Source organism: Schistocerca cancellata, unplaced genomic scaffold, assembly GCF_023864275.1.
Source record: "Schistocerca cancellata isolate TAMUIC-IGC-003103 unplaced genomic scaffold, iqSchCanc2.1 HiC_scaffold_1151, whole genome shotgun sequence".
NCBI lineage: Eukaryota > Metazoa > Arthropoda > Insecta > Orthoptera > Acrididae > Schistocerca > Schistocerca cancellata.
The window spans coordinates 5,433,800-5,450,223 of record NW_026047150.1 but is presented as its reverse complement, the minus strand read 5'-3'; positions in this window follow the sequence as shown (position 1 = coordinate 5,450,223).

The window sequence follows — 16,424 nt, the reverse complement described above, 5'->3', positions numbered from 1 at the left end:
AACACAGAATAAAAATCTACGTTGAAGCAATCGGCCAGTAAAAAGAGCTACATTTCAAGTTTTAGTTATCGATTAATGAATTATTGGGCGGTTTGGTGCCTTGGACCAGACCGAGGACCTTAAGATTTTGCATGAACCGAGGACTGGCAGCCAGGTAACACGATAAATTGTGTAAAGTGTTAATATGTAGTAAAAACCTAAGAAAATCTCCCGTTTCCGTCATTTACTATCGAATCGACATAACGCCAGATCGTCACAGTGGTCGCTTTTCTCTCTGAAACGGTTACATTTATCGTCTGCAAGCCCTTGTCGCGTGATGCGGTATGCAGACACAGTACAAGCAGCACACTAGAACACAGAATAAGAATCTACGTTGATGCAATCGGCCAGTAAGAAGAGCTACATTTCAAGTTTCAGTTATCGATTAATGAATTATTGGGCGGTTTGGTGCCTTGGACCAGACCGAGGACCTTAAGATTTTGCATGAACCGAGGACTGGCAGCCAGGTAACACGAGAAATTGTGTAAAGTGTTAATATGTAGTAAAAACCTAAGAAAATCTCCCGTTTCCGTCATTTACTATCGAATCGACATAACGCCAGATCGCCACAGTGGTCGCTTTTCTCTCTGAAACGGTTACATTTATCGTCTGCAAGCCCTTGTCGCGTGATGCGGTATGCAGAGTCACTACAAGCGGCATAGTAGAACACTGAAGAAGCATCTAAGTTTATGCAATCGCCCAGTAAGAAGAGCTACATTTCAAGTTTCAGTTATCGATTAATGAATGATTGGCCGGTTTGGTGCCTTGGACCAGACCGAGGACCTTAAGATTTTGCATGAACCGAGGACTGGCAGCCAGGTAACACGAGAAATTGTGTAAAGTGTTAATATGTAGTAAAAACCTAAGAAAATCTCCCGTTTCCGTCATTTACTATCGAATCGACATAACGCCAGATCGTCACATTGGTCGCTTTTCTCTCTGAAACGGTTACATTTATCGTCTGCAAGCCCTTGTCGCGTGATGCGGTATGCAGACACAGTACAAGCAGCACACTAGAACACAGAATAAGAATCTACGTTGATGCTATCAGCCAGTAAGAAGAGCTACATTTCAAGTTTCAGTTATCGATTAATGAATTATTGGGCGGTTTGGTGCCTTGGACCAGACCGAGGACCTTAAGATTTTGCATGAACCGAGGACTGGCAGCCAGGTAACACGAGAAATTGTGTAAAGTGTTAATATGTAGTAAAAACCCAAGAAAATCTCCAGTTTCCGTCATTTACTATCGAATCGACATAACGCCAGATCGTCACAATGGTCGCTTTTCTCTCTGAAACGGTTACATTTATCGTCTGCAAGCCCTTGTCGCGTGATGCGGTATGCAGAGTCACTACAAGAGGCATAGTAGAACACTGAAGAAGCATCTAAGTTTATGCAATCGCCCAGTAAGAAGAGCTACATTTCAAGTTTTAGTTATCGATTAATGAATTATTGGGCGGTTTGGTGCCTTGGACCAGACCGAGGACCTTAAGATTTTGCATGAACCGAGGACTGGCAGCCAGGTAACACGAGAAATTGTGTAAAGTGTTAATATGTAGTAAAAACCTAAGAAAATCTCCCGTTTCCGTCATTTACTATCGAATCGACATAACGCCAGATCGTCACAGTGGTCGCTTTTCTCTCTGAAACGGTTACATTTATCGTCTGCAAGCCCTTGTCGCGTGATGCGGTATGCAGACACAGTATAAGCAGCACACTAGAACACAGAATAAGAATCTACGTTGATGCAATCGGCCAGGAAGAAGAGCTACATTTCAAGTTTTAGTTATCGATTAATGAATTATTGGGCGGTTTGGTGCCTTGGACCATACCGAGGACCTTAAGATTTTGCATGAACCGAGGACTGGCAGCCAGGTAACACGAGAAATCGTGTAAAGTGTTAATATGTAGTAAAAACCTAAGAAAATCTCCCGTTTCCGTCATTTACTATCGAATCGACATAACGCCAGATCGTCACAGTGGTCGCTTTTCTCTCTGAAACGGTTACATTTATCGTCTGCAAGCCCTTGTCGCGCGATGCGGTATGCAGACACAGTTCAAGCAGCACACTAGAACACAGAATAAGAATCTACGTTGATGCAATCGGCCAGTAAGAAGAGCTACATTTCAAGTTTTAGTTATCGATTAATGAATTATTGGGCGGTTTGGTGCCTTGGACCGGACCGAGGACCTTAAGATTTTGCATGAACCGAGGACTGGCAGCCAGGTAACACGAGAAATTGTGTAAAGTGTTAATATGTAGTAAAAACCTAAGAAAATCCCCGTTTCCGTCATTTACTATCGAATCGACATAACGCCAGATCGTCACATTGGTCGCTTTTCTCTCTGAAACGGTTACATTTATCGTCTGCAAGCCCTTGTCGCGTGATGCGGTATGCAGACACAGTACAAGCAGCACACTAGAACACAGAATAAGAATCTACGTTGATGCAATCGGCCAGTAAGAAGAGCTACATTTCAAGTTCTAGTTATCGATTAATGAATTATTGGGCGGTTTGGGGCCTTGGACCAGACCGAGGACCTTAAGATTTTGCATGAACCGAGGACTGGCAGCCAGGTAACACGAGAAATTGTGTAAAGTGTTAATATGTAGTAAAAACCTAAGAAAATCTCCCGTTTCCGTCATTTACTATCGAATCGACATAACGCCAGAACGTCACATTGGTCGCTTTTCTCTCTGAAACGGTTACATTTATCGTCTGCAAGCCCTTGTCGCGTGATGCGGTATGCAGACACATTACAAGCAGCACACTAGAACACAGAATAAGAATCTACGTTGATGCAATCGGCCAGTAAGAAGAGCTACATTTCAAGTTTTAGTTATCGATTAATGAATTATTGGGCGGTTTGGTGCCTTGGACCAGACCGTGGACCTTAAGATTTTGCATGAACCGAGGACTGGCAGCCAGGTAACACGAGCAATTGTGTAAAGTGTTAATATGTAGTAAAAACCTAAGAAAATCTCCCGTTTCCGTCATTTACTATGGAATCGACATAACGCCAGATAGTCACATTGGTCGCTTTTCTCTCTAAAACGGTTACATTTATCGTCTGCAAGCCCTTGTCGCGTGATGCGGTATGCAGACACAGTACAAGCAGCACACTAGAACACAGAATAAGAATCTACGTTGATGCAATCGGCCAGGAAGAAGAGCTACATTTCAAGTTTTAGTTATCGATTAATGAATTATTGGGCGGTTTGGTGCCTTGGACCAGACCGAGGACCTTAAGATTTTGCATGAACCGAGGACTGGCAGCCAGGTAACACGAGAAATTGTGTAAAGCGTTAATATGTAGTAAAAACCTAAGAAAATCTCCCGTATCCCTCATTTATACGAATCGACATAACGCCAGATCGTCACAGTGGTCGCTTTTCTCTCTGAAACGGTTACATTTATCGTCTGCAAGCCCTTGTCGCGTGATGCGGTATGCAGACACAGTACAAGCAGCACACTAGAACACAGAATAAGAATCTACGTTGATGCAATCGGCCAGTAAGAAGAGCTACATTTCAAGTTTTAGTTATCGATTAATGAATTATTGGGCGGATTGGTGCCTTGGACCAGACCGAGGACCTTAAGATTTTGCATGAACCGAGGACTGGCAGCCAGGTAACACGAGAAATTGTGTAAAGTGTTAATATGTAGTAAAAACCTAAGAAAATCTCCCGTTTCCGTCATTTACTGTCGAATCGACATAACGCCAGATCGTCACAATGGTCGCTTTTCTCTCTGAAACGGTTACATTTATCGTCTGCAAGCCCTTGTCGCGTGATGCGGTATGCAGAGTCACTACAAGAGGCATAGTAGAACACTGAAGAAGCATCTAAGTTTATGCAATCGCCCAGTAAGAAGAGCTACATTTCAAGTTTTAGTTATCGATTAATGAATTATTGGGCGGTTTGGTGCCTTGGACCAGACCGAGGACCTTAAGATTTTGCATGAACCGAGGACTGGCAGCCAGGTAACACGAGAAATTGTGTAAAGTGTTAATATGTAGTAAAAACCTAAGAAAATCTCCCGTTTCCGTCATTTACTATCGAATCGACATAACGCCAGATCGTCACAGTGGTCGCTTTTCTCTCTGAAACGGTTACATTTATCGTATGCAAGCCCTTGTCGCGTGATGCGGTATGCAGACACAGTACAAGCAGCACACTAGAACACAGAATAAGAATCTACGTTGATGCAATCGGCCAGGAAGAAGAGCTACATTTCAAGTTTTAGTTATCGATTAATGAATTATTGGGCGGTTTGGTGCCTTGAACCATACCGAGGACCTTAAGATTTTGCATGAACCGAGGACTGGCAGCCAGGTAACACGAGAAATCGTGTAAAGTGTTAATATGTAGTAAAAACCTAAGAAAATCTCCCGTTTCCGTCATTTACTATCGAATCGACATAACGCCAGATCGTCACAGTGGTCGCTTTTCTCTCTGAAACGGTTACATTTATCGTCCGCAAGCCCTTGTCGCGTGATGCGGTATGCAGACACAGTTCAAGCAGCACACTAGAACACAGAATAAGAATCTACGTTGATGCAATCGGCCAGTAAGAAGAGCTACATTTCAAGTTGTAGTTATCGATTAATGAATTATTGGGCGGTTTGGTGCCTTGGACCGGACCGAGGACCTTAAGATTTTGCATGAACCGAGGACTGGCAGCCAGGTAACACGAGAAATTGTGTAAAGTGGTAATATGTAGTAAAAACCTAAGAAAATCTCCCGTTTCCGTCATTTACTATCGAATCGACATAACGCCAGATCGTCACATTGGTCGCTTTTCTCTCTGAAACGGTTACATTTATCGTCTGCAAGCCCTTGTCGCGTGATGCGGTATGCAGACACAGTACAAGCAGCACACTAGAACACAGAATAAGAATCTACGTTGATGCTATCAGCCAGTAAGAAGAGCTACATTTCAAGTTTCAGTTATCGATTAATGAATTATTGGGCGGTTTGGTGCCTTGGACCAGACCGAGGACCTTAAGATTTTGCATGAACCGAGGACTGGCAGCCAGGTAACACGAGAAATTGTGTAAAGTGTTAATATGTAGTAAAAACCCAAGAAAATCTCCAGTTTCCGTCATTTACTATCGAATCGACATAACGCCAGATCGTCACAATGGTCGCTTTTCTCTCTGAAACGGTTACATTTATCGTCTGCAAGCCCTTGTCGCGTGATGCGGTATGCAGAGTCACTACAAGAGGCATAGTAGAACACTGAAGAAGCATCTAAGTTTATGCAATCGCCCAGTAAGAAGAGCTACATTTCAAGTTTTAGTTATCGATTAATGAATTATTGGGCGGTTTGGTGCCTTGGACCAGACCGAGGACCTTAAGATTTTGCATGAACCGAGGACTGGCAGCCAGGTAACACGAGAAATTGTGTAAAGTGTTAATATGTAGTAAAAACCTAAGAAAATCTCCCGTTTCCGTCATTTACTATCGAATCGACATAACGCCAGATCGTCACAGTGGTCGCTTTTCTCTCTGAAACGGTTACATTTATCGTCTGCAAGCCCTTGTCGCGTGATGCGGTATGCAGACACAGTACAAGCAGCACACTAGAACACAGAATAAGAATCTACGTTGATGCAATCGGCCAGGAAGAAGAGCTACATTTCAAGTTTTAGTTATCGATTAATGAATTATTGGGCGGTTTGGTGCCTTGGACCATACCGAGGACCTTAAGATTTTGCATGAACCGAGGACTGGCAGCCAGGTAACACGAGAAATCGTGTAAAGTGTTAATATGTAGTAAAAACCTAAGAAAATCTCCCGTTTCCGTCATTTACTATCGAATCGACATAACGCCAGATCGTCACAGTGGTCGCTTTTCTCTCTGAAACGGTTACATTTATCGTCTGCAAGCCCTTGTCGCGTGATGCGGTATGCAGACACAGTTCAAGCAGCACACTAGAACACAGAATAAGAATCTACGTTGATGCAATCGGCCAGTAAGAAGAGCTACATTTCAAGTTGTAGTTATCGATTAATGAATTATTGGGCGGTTTGGTGCCTTGGACTGGACCGAGGACCTTAAGATTTTGCATGAACCGAGGACTGGCAGCCAGGTAACACGAGAAATTGTGTAAAGTGTTAATATGTAGTAAAAACCTAAGAAAATCTCCCGTTTCCGTCATTTACTATCGAATCGACATAACGCCAGATCGTCACATTGGTCGCTTTTCTCTCTGAAACGGTTACATTTATCGTCTGCAAGCCCTTGTCGCGTGATGCGGTATGCAGACACAGTACAAGCAGCACACTAGAACACAGAATAAGAATCTACGTTGATGCAATCGGCCAGTAAGAAGAGCTACATTTCAAGTTCTAGTTATCGATTAATGAATTATTGGGCGGTTTGGGGCCTTGGACCAGACCGAGGACCTTAAGATTTTGCATGAACCGAGGACTGGCAGCCAGGTAACACGAGAAATTGTGTAAAGTGTTAATATGTAGTAAAAACCTAAGAAAATCTCCCGTTTCCGTCATTTACTATCGAATCGACATAACGCCAGAACGTCACATTGGTCGCTTTTCTCTCTGAAACGGTTACATTTATCGTCTGCAAGCCCTTGTCGCGTGATGCGGTATGCAGACACATTACAAGCAGCACACTAGAACACAGAATAAGAATCTACGTTGATGCAATCGGCCAGTAAGGAGAGCTACATTTCAAGTTTTAGTTATCGATTAATGAATTATTGGGCGGTTTGGTGCCTTGGACCAGACCGTGGACCTTAAGATTTTGCATGAACCGAGGACTGGCAGCCAGGTAACACGAGCAATTGTGTAAAGTGTTAATATGTAGTAAAAACCTAAGAAAATCTCCCGTTTCCGTCATTTACTATGGAATCGACATAACGCCAGATAGTCACATTGGTCGCTTTTCTCTCTAAAACGGTTACATTTATCGTCTGCAAGCCCTTGTCGCGTGATGCGGTATGCAGACACAGTACAAGCAGCACACTAGAACACAGAATAAGAATCTACGTTGATGCAATCGGCCAGGAAGAAGAGCTACATTTCAAGTTTTAGTTATCGATTAATGAATTATTGGGCGGTTTGGTGCCTTGGACCAGACCGAGGACCTTAAGATTTTGCATGAACCGAGGACTGGCAGCCAGGTAACACGAGAAATTGTGTAAAGCGTTAATATGTAGTAAAAACCTAAGAAAATCTCCCGTATCCCTCATTTATACGAATCGACATAACGCCAGATCGTCACAGTGGTCGCTTTTCTCTCTGAAACGGTTACATTTATCGTCTGCAAGCCCTTGTCGCGTGATGCGGTATGCAGACACAGTACAAGCAGCACACTAGAACACAGAATAAGAATCTACGTTGATGCAATCGGCCAGTAAGAAGAGCTACATTTCAAGTTTTAGTTATCGATTAATGAATTATTGGGCGGATTGGTGCCTTGGACCAGACCGAGGACCTTAAGATTTTGCATGAACCGAGGACTGGCAGCCAGGTAACACGAGAAATTGTGTAAAGTGTTAATATGTAGTAAAAACCTAAGAAAATCTCCCGTTTCCGTCATTTACTGTCGAATCGACATAACGCCAGATCGTCACAATGGTCGCTTTTCTCTCTGAAACGGTTACATTTATCGTCTGCAAGCCCTTGTCGCGTGATGCGGTATGCAGAGTCACTACAAGAGGCATAGTAGAACACTGAAGAAGCATCTAAGTTTATGCAATCGCCCAGTAAGAAGAGCTACATTTCAAGTTTTAGTTATCGATTAATGAATTATTGGGCGGTTTGGTGCCTTGGACCAGACCGAGGACCTTAAGATTTTGCATGAACCGAGGACTGGCAGCCAGGTAACACGAGAAATTGTGTAAAGTGTTAATATGTAGTAAAAACCTAAGAAAATCTCCCGTTCCCGTCATTTACTATCGAATCGACATAACGCCAGATCGTCACAGTGGTCGCTTTTCTCTCTGAAACGGTTACATTTATCGTCTGCAAGCCCTTGTCGCGTGATGCGGTATGCAGACACAGTACAAGCAGCACACTAGAACACAGAATAAGAATCTACGTTGATGCAATCGGCCAGGAAGAAGAGCTACATTTCAAGTTTTAGTTATCGATAAATGAATTATTGGGCGGTTTGGTGCCTTGGACCATACCGAGGACCTTAAGATTTTGCATGAACCGAGGACTGGCAGCCAGGTAACACGAGAAATCGTGTAAAGTGTTAATATGTAGTAAAAACCTAAGAAAATCTCCCGTTTCCGTCATTTACTATCGAATCGACATAACGCCAGATCGTCACAGTGGTCGCTTTTCTCTCTGAAACGGTTACATTTATCGTCTGCAAGCCCTTGTCGCGTGATGCGGTATGCAGACACAGTTCAAGCAGCACACTAGAACACAGAATAAGAATCTACGTTGATGCAATCGGCCAGTAAGAAGAGCTACATTTCAAGTTGTAGTTATCGATTAATGAATTATTGGGCGGTTTGGTGCCTTGGACCGGACCGAGGACCTTAAGATTTTGCATGAACCGAGGACTGGCAGCCAGGTAACACGAGAAATTGTGTAAAGTGTTAATATGTAGTAAAAACCTAAGAAAATCTCCCGTTTCCGTCATTTACTATCGAATCGACATAACGCCAGATCGTCACATTGGTCGCTTTTCTCTCTGAAACGGTTACATTTATCGTCTGCAAGCCCTTGTCGCGTGATGCGGTATGCAGACACAGTACAAGCAGCACACTAGAACACAGAATAAGAATCTACGTTGATGCAATCGGCCAGTAAGAAGAGCTACATTTCAAGTTCTAGTTATCGATTAATGAATTATTGGGCGGTTTGGGGCCTTGGACCAGACCGAGGACCTTAAGATTTTGCATGAACCGAGGACTGGCAGCCAGGTAACACGAGAAATTGTGTAAAGTGTTAATATGTAGTAAAAACCTAAGAAAATCTCCCGTTTCCGTCATTTACTATCGAATCGACATAACGCCAGAACGTCACATTCGTCGCTTTTCTCTCTGAAACGGTTACATTTATCGTCTGCAAGCCCTTGTCGCGTGATGCGGTATGCAGACACAGTACAAGCAGCACACTAGAACACAGAATAAGAATCTACGTTGATGCAATCGGCCAGTAAGAAGAGCTACATTTCAAGTTTTAGTTATCGATTAATGAATTATTGGGCGGTTTGGTGCCTTGGACCAGACCGAGGACCTTAAGATTTTGCATGAACCGAGGACTGGCAGCCAGGTAACACGAGAAATTGTGTAAAGTGTTAATATGTAGTAAAAACCTAAGAAAATCTCCCGTTTCCGTCATTTACTATCGAATCGACATAACGCCAGATCGTCACAGTGGTCGCTTTTCTCTCTGAAACGGTTACATCTATCGTCTGCAAGCCCTTGTCGCGTGATGCGGTATGCAGACACAGTACAAGCAGCACACTAGAACACAGAATAAGAATCTACGTTGATGCAATCGGCCAGTAAGAAGAGCTACATTTCAAGTTTTAGTTATCGATTAATGAATTATTGGGCGGTTTGGTGCCTTGGACCAGACCGAGGACCTTAAGATTTTGCATGAACCGAGGACTGGCAGCCAGGTAACACGAGAAATTGTGTAAAGCGTTAATATATAGTAAAAACCTAAGAAAATCTCCCGTTTCCGTCATTTACTATCGAATCGACATAACTCCAGATCGTCACAGTGGTCGCTTTTCTCTCTGAAACGGTTACATTTATCGTCTGCAAGCCCTTGTCGCGTGATGCGGTATGCAGACACAGTACAAGCAGCACACTAGAACACAGAATAAGAATCTACGTTGGTGCAATCGGCCAGGAAGAAGAGCTACATTTCAAGTTTTAGTTATCGATTAATGAATTATTGGGCGGTTTGGTGCCTTGGACCAGACCGAGGACCTTAAGATTTTGCATGAACCGAGGACTGGCAGCCAGGTAACACGAGAAATTGTGTAAAGTGTTAATATGTAGTAAAAACCTAAGAAAATCTCCCGTTTCCGTCATTTACTATCGAATCGACATAACGCCAGATCGTCACAGTGGTCGCTTTTCTCTCTGAAACGGTTACAGTTATCGTCTGCAAGCCCATGTCGCGTGATGCGGTATGCAGACACAGTACAAGCAGCACACTAGAACACAGAATAAGAATCTACGTTGATGCAATCGGCCAGGAAGAAGAGCTACATTTCAAGTTTTAGTTATCGATTAATGAATTATTGGGCGGTTTGGTGCCTTGAACCAGACCGAGGACCTTAAGATTTTGCATGAACCGAGGACTGGCAGCCAGGTAACACGAGAAATTGTGTAAAGTGTTAATATGTAGTAAAAACCTAAGAAAATCTCCCGTTTCCGTCATTTACTATCGAATCGACATAACGCCAGATCGTCACATTGGTCGCTTTTCTCTCTGAAACGGTTACATTTATCGTCTGCAAGCCCTTGTCGCGTGATGCGGTATGCAGAGTCATTACAAGCGGCATAGTAGAACACTGAAGAAGCATCTAAGTTTATGCAATCGCCCAGTAAGAAGAGCTACATTTCAAGTTTTAGTTATCGATTAATGAATTATTGGGCGGTTTGGTGCCTTGGACCAGACGGAGGGCCTTAAGATTTTGCATGAACCGAGGACTGGCAGCCAGGTAACACGAGAAATTGTGTAAAGTGTTAATATATAGTAAAAACCTAAGAAAATCTCCCGTTTCCGTCATTTACTATCGAATCGACATAACGCCAGATCGTCACATTGGTCGCTTTTCTCTCTGAAACGGTTACATTTATCGTCTGCAAGCCCTTGTCGCGTGATGCGGTATGCAGACACAGTACAAGCAGCACACTAGAACACAGAATAAAAATCTACGTTGAAGCAATCGGCCAGTAAAAAGAGCTACATTTCAAGTTTTAGTTATCGATTAATGAATTATTGGGCGGTTTGGTGCCTTGGACCAGACCGAGGACCTTAAGATTTTGCATGAACCGAGGACTGGCAGCCAGGTAACACGAGAAATTGTGTAAAGTGTTAATATGTAGTAAAAACCTAAGAAAATCTCCCGTTTCCGTCATTTACTATCGAATCGACATAACGCCAGATCGTCACAGTGGTCGCTTTTCTCTCTGAAACGGTTACATTTATCGTCTGCAAGCCCTTGTCGCGTGATGCGGTATGCAGACACAGTACAAGCAGCACACTAGAACACAGAATAAGAATCTACGTTGATGCAATCGGCCAGTAAGAAGAGCTACATTTCAAGTTTTAGTTATCGATTAATGAATTATTGGGCGGTTTGGTGCCTTGGACCAGACCGAGGACCTTAAGATTTTGCATGAACCGAGGACTGGCAGCCAGGTAACACGAGAAATTGTGTAAAGTGTTAATATGTAGTAAAAACCTAAGAAAATCTCCCGTTTCCGTCATTTACTGTCGAATCGACATAACGCCATATCGTCACAGTGGTCGCTTTTCTCTCTGAAACGGTTACATTTATTGTCTGCAAGCCCTTGTCGCGTGATGCGGTATGCAGACACAGTACAAGCAGCACACTAGAACACAGAATAAGAATCTACGTTGATGCAATCGGCCAGGAAGAAGAGCTACATTTCAAGTTTTAGTTATCGATTAATGAATTATTGGGCGGTTTGGTGCCTTGGTCCAGACCGAGGACCTTAAGATTTTGCATGAACCGAGGACTGGCAGCCAGGTAACACGAGAAATTGTGTAAAGTGTTAATATGTAGTAAAAACCTAAGAAAATCTCCCGTTTCCGTCATTTACTATCGAATCGACATAACGCCAGATCGTCACAGTGGTCGCTTCTCTCTCTGAAACGGTTACATTTATCGTCTGCAAGCCCTTGTCGCGTGATGCGGTATGCAGAGTCACTACAAGCGGCATAGTAGAACACTGAAGAAGCATCTAAGTTTATGCAATCGCCCAGTAAGAAGAGCTACATTTCAAGTTTTAGTTATCGATTAATGAATTATTCTGCGGTTTGGTGCCTTGGACCAGACCGAGGACCTTAAGATTTTGCATGAACCGAGGACTGGCAGCCAGGTAACACGAGAAATTGTGTAAAGTGTTAATATGTAGTAAAAACCTAAGAAAATCTCCCGTTTCCGTCATTTACTATCGAATCGACATAACGCCAGATCGTCACAGTGGTCGCTTTTCTCTCTGAAACGGTTACATCTATCGTCTGCAAGCCCTTGTCGCGTGATGCGGTATGCAGACACAGTACAAGCAGCACACTAGAACACAGAATAAGAATCTACGTTGATGCAATCGGCCAGTAAGAAGAGCTACATTTCAAGTTTTAGTTATCGATTAATGAATTATTGGGCGGTTTGGTGCCTTGGACCAGACCGAGGACCTTAAGATTTTGCATGAACCGAGGACTGGCAGCCAGGTAACACGAGAAATTGTGTAAAGTGTTAATATATAGTAAAAACCTAAGAAAATCTCCCGTTTCCGTCATTTACTATCGAATCGACATAACTCCAGATCGTCACAGTGGTCGCTTTTCTCTCTGAAACGGTTACATTTATCGTCTGCAAGCCCTTGTCGCGTGATGCGGTATGCAGACACAGTACAAGCAGCACACTAGAACACAGAATAAGAATCTACGTTGGTGCAATCGGCCAGGAAGAAGAGCTACATTTCAAGTTTTAGTTATCGATTAATGAATTATTGGGCGGTTTGGTGCCTTGGACCAGACCGAGGACCTTAAGATTTTGCATGAACCGAGGACTGGCAGCCAGGTAACACGAGAAATTGTGTAAAGTTTTAATATGTAGTAAAAACCTAAGAAAATCTCCCGTTTCCGTCATTTACTATCGAATCGACATAACGCCAGATCGTCACAGTGGTCGCTTTTCTCTCTGAAACGGTTACAGTTATCGTCTGCAAGCCCATGTCGCGTGATGCGGTATGCAGACACAGTACAAGCAGCACACTAGAACACAGAATAAGAATCTACGTTGATGCAATCGGCCAGGAAGGAGAGCTACATTTCAAGTTTTAGTTATCGATTAATGAATTATTGGGCGGTTTGGTGCCTTGAACCAGACCGAGGACCTTAAGATTTTGCATGAACCGAGGACTGGCAGCCAGGTAACACGAGAAATTGTGTAAAGTGTTAATATGTAGTAAAAACCTAAGAAAATCTCCCGTTTCCGTCATTTACTATCGAATCGACATAACGCCAGATCGTCACAGTGGTCGCTTTTCTCTCTGAAACGGTTACATTTATCGTCTGCAAGCCCTTGTCGCGTGATGCGGTATGCAGAGTCATTACAAGCGGCATAGTAGAACACTGAAGAAGCATCTAAGTTTATGCAATCGCCCAGTAAGAAGAGCTACATTTCAAGTTTTAGTTATCGATTAATGAATTATTGGGCGGTTTGGTGCCTTGGACCAGACGGAGGGCCTTAAGATTTTGCATGAACCGAGGACTGGCAGCCAGGTAACACGAGAAATTGTGTAAAGTGTTAATATGTAGTAAAAACCTAAGAAAATCTCCCGTTTCCGTCATTTACTATCGAATCGACATAACGCCAGATCGTCACAGTGGTCGCTTTTCTCTCTGAAACGGTTACATTTATCGTCTGCAAGCCCTTGTCGCGTGATGCGGTATGCAGACACAGTACAAGCAGCACACTAGAACACAGAATAAGAATCTACGTTGATGCAATCGGCCAGTAAGAAGAGCTACATTTCAAGTTTTAGTTATCGATTAATGAATTATTGGGCGGTTTGGTGTCTTGGACCAGACCGAGGACCTTAAGATTTTGCATGAACCGAGGACTGGCAGCCAGGTAACACGAGAAATTGTGTAAAGTGTTAATATGTAGTAAAAACCTAAGAAAATCTCCCGTTTCCGTCATTTACTATCGAATCGACATAACGCCAGATCGTCACATTGGTCGCTTTTCTCTCTGAAACGGTTACATTTATCGTCTGCAAGCCCTTGTCGCGTGATGCGGTATGCAGACACATTACAAGCAGCACACTAGAACACAGAATAAGAATCTACGTTGATGCAATCGGCCAGTAGGAAGAGCTACATTTCAAGTTTTAGTTATCGATTAATGAATTATTGGGCGGTTTGGTGCCTTGGACCAGACCGTGGACCTTAAGATTTTGCATGAACCGAGGACTGGCAGCCAGGTAACACGAGAAATTGTGTAAAGTGTTAATATGTAGTAAAAACCTAAGAAAATCTCCCGTTTCCGTCATTTACTATCGAATCGACATAACGCCAGATCGTCACATTGGTCGCTTCTCTCTCTAAAACGGTTACATTTATCGTCTGCAAGCCCTTGTCGCGTGATGCGGTATGCAGACACAGTACAAGCAGCACACTAGAACACAGAATAAGAATCTACGTTGATGCAATCGGCCAGGAAGAAGAGCTACATTTCAAGTTTTAGTTATCGATTAATGAATTATTGGGCGGTTTGGTGCCTTGGACCAGACCGAGGACCTTAAGATTTTGCATGAACCGAGGACTGGCAGCCAGGTAACACGAGAAATTGTGTAAAGCGTTAATATGTAGTAAAAACCTAAGAAAATCTCCCGTATCCCTCATTTATACGAATCGACATAACGCCAGATCGTCACAGTGGTCGCTTTTCTCTCTGAAACGGTTACATTTATCGTCTGCAAGCCCTTGTCGCGTGATGCGGTATGCAGAGTCACTACAAGAGGCATAGTAGAACACTGAAGAAGCATCTAAGTTTATGCAATCGCCCAGTAAGAAGAGCTACATTTCAAGTTTTAGTTATCGATTAATGAATTATTGGGCGGTTTGGTGCCTTGGACCAGACCGAGGACCTTAAGATTTTGCATGAACCGAGGACTGGCAGCCAGGTAACACGAGAAATTGTGTAAAGTGTTAATATGTAGTAAAAACCTAAGAAAATCTCCCGTTTCCGTCATTTACTGTCGAATCGACATAACGCCAGATCGTCACAATGGTCGCTTTTCTCTCTGAAACGGTTACATTTATCGTCTGCAAGCCCTTGTCGCGTGATGCGGTATGCAGAGTCACTACAAGAGGCATAGTAGAACACTGAAGAAGCGTCTAAGTTTATGCAATCGCCCAGTAAGAAGAGCTACATTTCAAGTTTTAGTTATCGATTAATGAATTATTGGGCGGTTTGGTGCCTTGGACCAGACCGAGGACCTTAAGATTTTGCATGAACCGAGGACTGGCAGCCAGGTAACACGAGAAATTGTGTAAAGTGTTAATATGTAGTAAAAACCTAAGAAAATCTCCCGTTCCCGTCATTTACTATCGAATCGACATAACGCCAGATCGTCACAGTGGTCGCTTTTCTCTCTGAAACGGTTACATTTATCGTCTGCAAGCCCTTGTCGCGTGATGCGGTATGCAGACACAGTACAAGCAGCACACTAGAACACAGAATAAGAATCTACGTTGATGCAATCGGCCAGGAAGAAGAGCTACATTTCAAGTTTTAGTTATCGATAAATGAATTATTGGGCGGTTTGGTGCCTTGGACCATACCGAGGACCTTAAGATTTTGCATGAACCGAGGACTGGCAGCCAGGTAACACGAGAAATCGTGTAAAGTGTTAATATGTAGTATAAACCTAAGAAAATCTCCCGTTTCCGTCATTTACTATCGAATCGACATAACGCCAGATCGTCACAGTGGTCGCTTTTCTCTCTGAAACGGTTACATTTATCGTCTGCAAGCCCTTGTCGCGTGATGCGGTATGCAGACACAGTTCAAGCAGCACACTAGAACACAGAATAAGAATCTACGTTGATGCAATCGGCCAGTAAGAAGAGCTACATTTCAAGTTGTAGTTATCGATTAATGAATTATTGGGCGGTTTGGTGCCTTGGACCGGACCGAGGACCTTAAGATTTTGCATGAACCGAGGACTGGCAGCCAGGTAACACGAGAAATTGTGTAAAGTGTTAATATGTAGTAAAAACCTAAGAAAATCTCCCGTTTCCGTCATTTACTATCGAATCGACATAACGCCAGATCGTCACATTGGTCGCTTTTCTCTCTGAAACGGTTACATTTATCGTCTGCAAGCCCTTGTCGCGTGATGCGGTATGCAGACACAGTACAAGCAGCACACTAGAACACAGAATAAGAATCTACGTTGATGCAATCGGCCAGTAAGAAGAGCTACATTTCAAGTTCTAGTTATCGATTAATGAATTATTGGGCGGTTTGGGGCCTTGGACCAGACCGAGGACCTTAAGATTTTGCATGAACCGAGGACTGGCAGCCAGGTAACACGAGAAATTGTGTAAAGTGTTAATATGTAGTAAAAACCTAAGAAAATCTCCCGTTTCCGTCATTTACTATCGAATCGAC